General features: G+C 38.5%; 1 pseudogene; it reads left to right on the plus strand.

The window, feature by feature from the left end:
- Window positions 1-3,131: 3,131 nt before the first annotated feature.
- LOC108312917 lies at window positions 3,132-4,352 on the plus strand (annotated as a pseudogene).
- The last annotated feature ends 2,144 nt before the right edge of the window (window positions 4,353-6,496 follow it).

The following is a 6,496-nucleotide window of genomic DNA, read 5'->3' on the forward strand; positions in this document are numbered from 1 at the left end:
TCCAAAGGCCAGCTGAAAAAATAACAGAGCTTCTGGCCCCGAAACAGATACATAGGCCCAGGGCCTTGGGGGCTTGCACAGTGCCTGTGTAAGCTTCCTGGCTTGCACAGGCACTGTTCACATCCACCGTGCTGAAACTTTCTTGTTGTCCAATCTGGTCACTAGATTGTACAACAGCATCATCCATCCACCTTGGCTGACAGTGTCTAGCAGCCTTCATCTGACCTGGCTTTCTTCACCTGCTACCTACTTTGGAGTACACAAGGATTTCTTAATTCAGACCTATGTTTTCCATGCCTGTTCTTGGTGTTCTTCACTCCTGTTTGTGGGTTTCTGTCTATAGGTATCTCCAGATCTACCAACTGCAGATGGAAGAATAGGTTTTCTTGGGATTGTGTATCTTTCAGCATCCGGAGCCACATTCCTCATCCCAAAAGCTTTCAGTGTCCATTAGTGCAGTTTTATCGTGGCTTGGCTGTCTTTCCAGTTCACTAATATTTTTATCAACTCACATTTCCAATTTCTCCACCATAACCTAGGGGCTCATACACTTTTTTTCTACCTCTCTGTGGAAAGTCTCTCTTCAACCCAGCCCTATTGATACACCATTTTCTGGACCATCTTTAGGGGTTAGTTTTCATCTGTCTTATATGGAGAAAGATGTCCATAGAGTGACAAGTTGTGCTACAAAGTTCTGTGTATAAATATCTACATTGCAATTTTTATTTTTATATGTTGATGCATATATTTACAAATATCACATATTTGTTTTATACTTAAAAATCTACATTTATGTGTGTGCATATATTTATTTCTCTTTATGTCTTTGTGCATAGTATGCATGAAAAACTTCAGAATGATAGAGTAGACTGCCCTTCACTATGTCTTGAGATCAGCAATTCTAACCACACAGATGCCATCAAATGTTATTCCTCTGGTCTACTAGGAAGATGCAGCTGCATGTTGTGCTCTGGGTATTGTTAGAGTTATTTGTTCAAATTGGGTCATTCTTGTCTTACCCAACTAAAACAGAGTTGAGAAAGCAGGGGGGAAAAGCGCTCGGGACACAGTGTTCCTCCCCAAATGTAATTCTCTGCAAGACTGGCTGCTGAATCTGAATCTGAATGTTGACACCTGAGATTGGTTTTATCTAATAGTCCCTGAAATGGACTCCTGTAAATCTTAAACGAATTTTGTCCACCACCATCACTTACCACCCTTGTCTGCTTCCCAAAGTCTTACTAGTACCAATAATCTTTCTTGAAAACCAATGTACAACATTTCTCTATTTTACAAAATCTGAAACTTTCCCTTTGTTATTTGGACATATCAGAAACAACCTAGTCTGCCTGTGTGCCCAAAGTTCAATTCTTCTTCCCCACATGAAACATTAAATTTAGAGATTTGTTTTTACATTTTTATTTTGACTTTAATCTACATGGTGTCAGAAGTGGAATACTAAGTTGCCTCACCTGCACAATCATGAGTCCTTGGAAGTGGGTGTGAGGACCCACACTGGGGCCCTCTGAGTCTCCCACTTCCACTTGGTGAGTCTCTCTTGGTGAATCTCTCTTGGATGAAACTCCTTGTTGGTGAGTCTCTCTTGGATGAAACTCCTGATTTTGGTGGGGTTATGTTTATATAGAATTTGGTTGAGTAGTGGTCTTTCCCCCTCCCGTTTGGGAGACTTCCTTTGGAGAGGGAGTCAATTTCCTTCTGTGGACTTCGGCTGCAAGGTTTGGACTTCAAGGTTTAAGTGGGGATTCTTTCCCTTCAGTGGAAAATGGTTATCATCCTTCCTAGTAAGAACATTGTTTACTTTCCATTGACACTTGAGTTTATTTGGTCTTTGACTATTAGACACTTGTGCTTAATTGGCTTTTGTGTATTTGGCATTAAACTAGAGCACCTTCAAAATGGGGTCTCAATATTCAAAAGCATGCTGAGGTATTTTCTGGGACTTTAGCTGGTAACACATCTAAACATTACAGGGATCATTAACATGATTTGTTGTTTTTAAAACTAAACTAAAAGATCATGGCTATAAAATTATATATTCCAGATAAGACATGTACTTCTCATTGGTAGCTTGAGGCTAAAAAAATACCAACATTCAGGGCTCAAAAATTTCCTCGCTGCAAAATAGTCTCAGAGCCAGCTGAGGTGCTTTCCTCTCTGAAGTTTTCTTCTCCCCTTGTTGCAATTCCTCCTCTTTATCCCTCTTTTAGCTAAACTCTTTTGTTTCAAAAACTCCTTAGCTATTCTGACATACTGATTATTCAAGAAAAAAAAAGGAAAACCAGCAGATATTTAAAAAATATTTTGACCTTGACACTGTTTCTTAAAAACAAAAAGTGAAATTCACACGTACAGACACCTCTCCAGACTGTGCTGCACTGTAGTCTGGGTGACAAGGCAAGATCCTGTTTCAAAAATAAAAAGATATCTTCCCTATAACAAAAGAAATGGCATTCTTACCTTCAAGGGCAAAGAACCAAGTCCAAGAAAATACTGTTCAAACTTTGTTAGAACTCTTATATTTTGGGCCTCCTTACATAATTGAGTCACATTTGCTCAGTTGATTTTTCTTTGTCCAATACAGTATAGTGGAAACTGACTTGAACTGCTTTACTCCAAATTCGGTTCATGGCCTTTGTAAAACTGATTGTTAAAAAAATACTAAAGATTAATCTTATCAAACTTTATCAGAAAAATAATTTGAATCTATTTTTTATTCACATAAGTTTATATGTTTTATTACCTCAAGACTGATATTAAAATTAGAGCTCTAAGATCTTTATGTGTATGTATGTGCGTTTAGATATGTTTCTGCATATATACATGTATTATGATATAGGTTGTGTCTACATAATAAAATCAGGTGTAGTCAGTCAGAAATGGCTTAGGAAATTTTATTTTGTTTGGTTTAAATAAGTGAGAACTCATATAGGGGCATATGTTCTTAGGATGTCCTGAGGCTATGTCATGGGCCATTGTCCCTAACCTTGGAAAATAAACCTCTGAAATGATTGCAACTTGCCTGGGTTATTATCTTTGATTTACATCTGGCACAGAGGGATCCTGAGTGGAGGTGGCCCTGACCAGTGGCAGCTGTCTGTTCAGTGCTTGGCATGGTCTTGGGTTATCTGCAGGAAAGATTCCCTTGCCCTGTCTGTTGTCACCAGTGCCGAGAGGAGAGGGTACATCAGGAACAACACCCAGCTGGGAAGGATGATTGAAATGGTCAAGCTCCACATCATTGAAGACAGACAGGAAGAGACACCCTTGTGTGGGAAGCACAACCAGGTCCTGATTGTTTTCTGAGAGGCGGACCTAGTGGTGCTGTGTCCCCTGTGGACGCAGCCCCTTTACCACCAGGGCCACCATGTGACACCCAGAGAACTGCCTCTCATCACAGGAAAAGGCTCTGCAGTTACATCCAGCCCCTGAAAAAGCAACTGGAAGACCTTCAAAAATTAATAAGCATTCAAAGCAAAAAACCCCTTAGAACTGAGAGAGAAGGTGGAAAACCAAAGTAGGAATTATCCTCTGAATTTGAGCACCTGAGACAGTTTTTAGAATATGAGCAGTTCTCTCCAGGTTAGCTGAAGAGAAGGACAATCAGCAGAAACTCAGTGCAAACATAACAGCATTTTAAATCTAGATTTATACACTCAAAAGCCAATTAATTAAGGTAGTACAACTCAGTGAGCTATCTGAAGTGGAATTGCTATCACAAATTAAAATTTTCTAAGAGTCTGAAAATGAGAATAGCCTGTCAATCTTTTCAGTTAATTTAAGGAGAGAGGCTGCAGTTTCCTCCCCAATATTTTGCTCTGCAGATAATTATAAAGAAATTTAAAGTAGATTTAATTCTAGGCCCTGAAACAGCATACCCTATCTTACAAAGCATACAAAGAAAAAACAAAAGATTCCTGGTTTTCCAAAATGATTTGTAGTCAAACCAGTTGTCCTGGGTTACTATATTTTCATTCTGACAAGCATTTCTGGGAGGTAGAAGTGGGAGGTTAAGTCTGAATAGGCCATTGGCATTTGCAAATATTCTCTTCCCACAAAAGCAAGGAGACCACCATCGGCCCAGCAGGGATGTTGGAGGATTCTGCTGCAGGATGATGGCTCTCACGCACCAGGAGCTTTTCCAGCCTCTCTCTTGTTAGAAGTGAAAGCCGGAGGCACTGGTATTTTCCTGGACCATTAGCCAGGTGAGATCTCATTCTATAACATGACTGAGAAGTCTCACATCTATACTTTTCACTGATACTTTTACTGGACCTCTTTGGCCTTATTTTCATGTAGGATCTGATTCAAAATCTCCTAGAATCTGTTTATAAAGGTAATGAATGAACAGTTTCTAATGAAAATCCACCTGATAGGCTATTTTACTAGTTGTTTTTTTTTTTTTTTAATGGGAGGTGTGGAAGCTACTGCATTAATATACCCATGAATCAATTCCCCCTTGCCCACAAGTTTTTCTTTCACACTTTCACTATTTCCAAGAAGGAAGTTTTATTTTGTCCCAACAACCATCAATAAGACAATGCTAGGAATGCCTCCATCCCAGGAATGACATGGGAGTTACCAATCTCCTGTGTGAACCTTGGCACATTACTGAGTACAAGAGTGATTGTTTCTGTGTTTCAGAAAGTGCTGATGGGATTTGAAGGGGATTAACAAAAATGGAACTTGTCAACTTTGCCTCCTCTGTGTAAAGGTTGAATTGTGCTATTTTGGGCACATACAAAGCTGTCTACCAGCAGGAGCAGGTTGCAACCCTTAAACCACAGGGCACAATTGAAAGGGGTGGGGTGGGGAGGGCACCACAGGGAGAGGGTAAGAATCTTTAGCCTTTAACATAGCAGGCTTTTACATTTTTATTCTGTTATCCCCAGAAACTACCAACTGGTAGCACTCACCACATCAGGTTTCTTGGAACCTAACTACTCCACATAATTTTTATTTCTGCCTATATTCTTTACTATTGTGCATTGTATTTTAGAACACAGCAACTTGTTATGACATTGAAGAGAACTGAAAAGTTATTAATAATGAACATTACAGTTAGAACTGTGTTAGAGACTGAAATAGGAATCACTGGGCAGGATGGCATACCTATTTTTGTTCAGAATTTTCTTACAAACATAGCATTTACTGAGTCCTCACTACATTCCAGCAGTAGTTTCAAACCAACTCTGAGATGTAGGTAGTAAGCTGTTTACAAAGTAAGTTTAAAATTAAGAAAATAGCCTTAGGCAATGTATCCTTGTTGAGATGACTCAGCCAGTGGTAAGAAGATGTTCAGGGATGCCTTCAGTCACTGGTAAACCAGCATTCTTAAATGGGTTTTCAATGGAATGCTTTATACATAAACAAGAAGTAGCAATATATTCTTTCTCTGACTGTGAAAAAGGAGATGTTCACAGGTATATGTTTAAAGTCTTAGGATGGTACACTAACTTAACCAGAAGGATATGGGTTTATATCTAGGTTCTGTAGTTTCTGGTAGTGGGCTTAAACTTATTTAGAAAATGGAGATAATGCTTATACTTATTTTGCAAGAAAGTTATAATGATGAAATTATATATGTATGTGTATTAACTTCATACATATATAAGTAACTTCTGCATCTTCCATACCTTGTTTCATTTTTATTTTTTTTTTGGTGGAGGGGGGTCTCACTCTACTGCCCAGGCTGGAGTGCAGTGGCACAATCATAGCTCATTGTTGCCTCAAATTCCTGAGCTCAAGGGATCCTCCTGCCTCAACCTCCACACTGCGTATCTGTGACAATAGGCTCATGCTGCCATACCCAGGCAATTTTTATTTATTATATTTATTACTATTATTTTTAATAGAGACATGGCCTCACTGTGTTGACCAGGCTGATCTTGAACCCCTGGCCTCAAGCAATACTCCTGTCTTGGCCTCCCAAACAAGGTGCTGGGATTACAGTCATGAGCCACCATGGCCAGACTGAAAAAGACATTTCTGGCTCAGTAGGGAAATGTAAGTATGACAGCATGTCAGGTGATATCAGGGAGCTGTTAATTCTGTAAGGTGCGATAGCATGATGAGTCAGGAAATTCCCTTATTCTTAGAGATTCATAGTCAAATATTTAGGGGTGAAATTTTATTTCTATGATTTTTATTAAAGATCTCCAGGCAAAAAAATGAGAATAAATAAAGCAAATATGGCAAAATATTGATAACTGTTGAGTCTATGTGATGGTGTATGGACATTTTACTTTCTGTACTACCCTTTGTACCTTAAATAAAAATAACAAACAAAACTGTTTAAAAATTTTTCTACTTCTAGGTTTTCACAAAAATTGAAAGTTACCAAAAATAAAAATTGTAGTCAATATATAAATCTGCATATAAAGTATGCCAAAGTAAGATGTGTTCTGATGAAAAAATTATGAAAATAGTGTTCTTATTAAAATAATTTTTTGTATAAGTCAAAGGTTATTTATAAACT

The sequence above is a fragment of the Cebus imitator genome, unplaced genomic scaffold (assembly GCF_001604975.1).
Source record: "Cebus imitator isolate Cc_AM_T3 unplaced genomic scaffold, Cebus_imitator-1.0 Scaffold131, whole genome shotgun sequence".
Classification (NCBI taxonomy): Eukaryota; Metazoa; Chordata; class Mammalia; order Primates; family Cebidae; genus Cebus; species Cebus imitator.